We start from the raw sequence: 4,605 nt of genomic DNA on the forward strand, positions 1-4,605 counted from the left end.
TGTTAAAGAGATTGGAAAAAGCATCAGAGAGTAGCTGGCATGAGATATGGAACTTGAATGACAGGACTATAACAGGCAGAAATGAGAAGATATCATTTAGAAAGAGGGAAAACACGGGGACAAGAAATCAGATGTGTTTGGGGGAAGAGCCTACAGTCCCATTCATCTGTAGGGTGAGGTCCAGGAGTCAGCCTTGGGAGCCAGCTCTTGGCACGAGTGTCAATGTTCTCATGATAGAACAGCGGTCAGCTCCTTCATTGAGCTTTTTATGAAGCAGGAGTTGACAAGAGGAAAGCAGAAAGGAAGAAGTTGGAAGATGCCAAGTGTTGACTACAGCTGGCAAATGGGTGTGATTGGGATCAAAATTATTAATGTATGACTGTTGCCAGCCTTTTCCCATCCACCAACTGGCTCAAGAGGAGTCTTGCTTTTCTATGCCATTTCTTCCCTTTCTCCAGCCACCTAGGAGGCCCTTGCCTTGTCAGTTTCATTCTGTAGGTTCTCACAATCAAGAATGGAAAATAGACAAAAGAGCACATAATCAGAGAGGCAGAAGAAGGTCTGTGCCATCGTTATTGGAATATAAAGGAATACAACAATCTTGAGGAAAACCCAATACACAAGCTGGAAACAGCTTTCGTTTTCGTTTTCTTTTTTTTTTTTAAATCCAAAGCAAAGTTAGATAATAAGAACCAGAAGTTTAAGGAATATCCTCTGCAGGGGGGAGCTCAGCACCATTGTAATTTGGACATAAATATAAATTATATTCATTGGTTAGTGGGATCAGGGCTATTATGGTAGGCATAAATAACAGACTGGGGAGATTTTGCTTAATTAGACAAAGACTAGGGAGACATTGAGGGCTCCTGAACAAGGTGGTGATGTGATTAGTATTCTTCTTTAGGAAGAATTATCTAACAGTTTTATCCACATAAATGAGAGAGGAAAAAAATTGAAGACAAGTAAAATCAGATAGACTTTGCAATATGCCAGGTTAAAGGTAGTGAGGAACTAAAAGGGGAGAGTGAGGACATAAAAGAGAAGATGGCAAGGTATTTGGAAAGCAAGCTCAACAGTACCATTATGAGAGGAAAAGGAAAAGAGATGACAATTTGAAGTCTGAGGCCTCAGAAATTGAGGGAATAGAGGTGCCATTAACAAAAGTGAGGATACCAGAAGGAAAAGCTTACTTCAGGGCAGACATCATTAGGTCAATTTTACATACATTGTTTTTTATGTACATCTGGGTGAGAATGTCCCGTGGACAAATGGAAATGTAAGCTCCAAGAGGAAAGGCCTGTGTCTGTCTTGCTGCCTTTGCCCCATGGTATCTCTGAAGCCCAGCATATAACAGATGATCAATAAACACTGCTGAATAAATGAAGAATGACTGAAAGTCTACCCAATACTCTGAGTTCTTATGATACATGATTACAGTTTTTCATGTTTGTTTCTCTTTATTTATAGATTCTGCTTTATACACATGCATCTTAGATCTCCACTTCCGAGTGCCCTCAACCCTTGTTTGTTGAATTAATGTTAGTAGATGCTCTTTAGTAGTAGTTTATGTACAACCCCATTCACAATTCTCATCTGCTTTTAGCATATTCAAATAAGATAAAACTCACTAAATGCCATATTAATATAAATAGAGAAATATACATATCCCTAATACTTATTTTAAGGAAAGAGCAACACATATAAGTAACTACAGGTATAACTACGTAAATAACCATCAGCATTTCAACATTTGGTTCTTCTGTTTGGTTAAGAGCCTACTTGAAGTTGTCAGATATTACATTTCCTTTCAACTGCAAAGAGCCTGAAAAAGACTGTTGGGCAACAACTTGGAAAAGATTATTTAAAAGGTAAATATGGGTCCTGGTCGAAGATGGCAGCGGCAGCTGGATCCCGGGTTTCTGGGCTGCTAGGTCATTCCCGGCTCTTGAGCCAGCCTATGTCAAGTGACGCCCACAGCGAGGAGGGCTCAGCTCGCACGTGGAAGGCCCTCACCTACTTCGTGGCGCTCCCCGGCGTGGGAGTGAGCGTGCTGAACGTCTTCCTGAAGTCGCACCATGGACAGGAGAGACCCGAGTTCGTCGCCTACCTCTATATCCGCATCAGGTCCAAGCCCTTTCCCTGGGGTGATGGTAACCATACAATTTCCATAACCCTCATGTGAATCCGCTTCCAATTGGCTATGAAGACGATTAAAGAGAACCTGGACAACTACCCAGTGAAGACCACAGCACTGGTTTGGACCATTACTCTGCACACATGGACCAGAAAATTGTACGGGACCTTAAGCTCACCTCCTTGTATCCAGTGAGGACCATTATACTTGATGACCATTATACTGATCTTCCGTCCCTTTGCTTATAGCAGGAGATGGTTTAAATAAATAACTTGGTCACGAGCTGAAGAAAAAAAAAGGTAAATAAGTTTTAATTTCATGAATGGCTGGAGATTCCCTATACTCAGCAGTAACATATGACTCACATTTGTCCATGGCACAAACCTGTAGAGCAAATACAGATCACAAAACTGACTGTCTCACAAGGCACCTGCGATACAACTTTTCCCAAGGTCCTCTCTCTCCTCCTGCAGTGTGTGAGGGCCTTCATAAGGAACATGGTGTTTCTATTTCAGAAAAACTGCACATCCCATATTCTATTTTAAAAGATTTGACAATATATGAGCAGTGTATATATTTATACTGAAAAGGTCTCTTTGGTCATTATGGATGATTCACTGGAGATGTTCCTCATAAGCATGGTTTAATAGTACAATATAAATTCAAAATTTTAATCTGCAGTGATTCACCCTACCCCTTGGACTGAGATGGCTTCATGAAAGTTAGATTTTTTTTAAAGGCAAACCTTGAAAACAACATCTGGTGTTGAGTTCAGAAATTAGAACCAGATATGCTTCCTTATCCATATTTCGGTTCACATGAGTAGGCTGCCAGAATGGTGAAAGGGAAAAGGTTTGCTAATTTAATTTTTGTCTTGTTTTTAAAGAAATAATAGAAATATTTTAATGCTCAAAGTAGGTATGGGTCTTTTTAAGTATACAGACCATCCCTGAATATACATAAAGAAATATTAGAATTAATATAAATTTTAGGTAATAGTTAGCATTGTAACAATTCACATTCAAAGGATTCGCCAAGGGTTTCCTCTAAGTAACGAGAGCCAAACAGTATAAAGGCCTCATAGATTGCTTTTAAAACCAGTTTTCCAAATAATTTATGGTATATGTGTTCCCCCAAAAAACTGAGACAGCAAATAACTATTTGATTCAGCTATATTTCGAGCATTAGTATACATCCTATTCAGAATGCCAACATGAAAGAGCAACTAGAATTTTTGTTTTCTAAAACTTCAACAATAACTAAAGGTATGCACAAAAACGTTGGGGACGGTGATTAATAGAATTCTAATTTGGTGTTTACAATTTACCAAGCACTACAGAGCCTATTTTATTTTGCATTTATAATAAGCTTAAAGTAAACCAAGCATATATTGTTATTTCCGTTTAACAGATGTTAAAATTGAAATCTTCAAACATAATGTGTTACATGATTCACTTTGTTGTAAAGCAAAAACTAACACACCATTGTAAAGCAATTATACTCCAATAAAGATGTTAAAAAAAAGTGTTACATAGTTACTTTTGTAGATCCAGTAAGTACTAGAACCTAGATCGTCTGTATCTTAGAGCTTTTTCTATTATTTCATAATACCTTTCTGCATGATGAAAATCCAACAAACTGTATCCCTAACTGGCTGGTATATGAAACCTAGGTTTTAACTGCACTCAATTCTAGAAAAATCGATCTGAGCGAAACATCAGCATTAAAAAACAGTCATACTAACACTGCACTTGGAATATCTATGTGGTAAGGAATCCGTTAGATCCGGAACTCATTTGTTTGGCAGGATATCTCTATTAATGAATTTTTCTAATTGACTTTGTAAGTATGATTTTTATCTTCTACTTTTTTTCAATTGTTTTACATGTAAGTTTCTCCATAATCTTTCCATTTCAAGCAATTATACATCATGAAAATATGTCCTTTGTTCATCCAAGTGTAGAAAGGGTATAAAATTGTATAATGCATATGCTACATCAATAAGATTTATTTTACTTTTTTGGTGGGGTGGGGGTGAAAAGGCATCTTTTAAATTCTGCTCTACATCTTACAAATGAGAAAATTGAAATGGAATGTTTCCCTTTTTTAAAATAGGGTTTTTCTTGGTGGCATAGCCCTTTGGCTATTCTGTTGAGGTCAAAGTCTTATTCCAGCACTAGATTATCGGGTTTCCCCAAATGAGCATGAACCCTGGAACATTTTGCCTTTTTCTTACTCCCTCCCCAAATAATGCATAGTCAATCCGTCTCTTTATATGAGATTAATAGCAACAACAACAACAATAATAGATGTCTTTCATTATAAAATTTAGTGTTTCCAGGTGTGGAAAAACAGTAAGAAGGGATGAGAAAATTACAAAATAATGATAATGCATACTTTTTTTTGTACTTTATAGTTAATATAATTTGGCTGACTCCTCAAAAGCTATGATGTAGACGGTGAAATTTGTA

General features: G+C 37.4%; 1 pseudogene; it reads left to right on the forward strand.

Annotated features, from left to right (window-relative positions):
- The first annotated feature begins 1,921 nt into the window (after positions 1 to 1,921).
- On the forward strand, positions 1,922 to 2,214 carry LOC102993085 (cytochrome c oxidase subunit 6A1, mitochondrial-like; annotated as a pseudogene).
- Positions 2,215 to 4,605: the final 2,391 nt, after the last annotated feature.

The sequence above is a fragment of the Physeter macrocephalus genome, chromosome 8 (genome assembly GCF_002837175.3).
Source record: "Physeter macrocephalus isolate SW-GA chromosome 8, ASM283717v5, whole genome shotgun sequence".
Classification (NCBI taxonomy): domain Eukaryota; kingdom Metazoa; phylum Chordata; class Mammalia; order Artiodactyla; family Physeteridae; genus Physeter; species Physeter macrocephalus.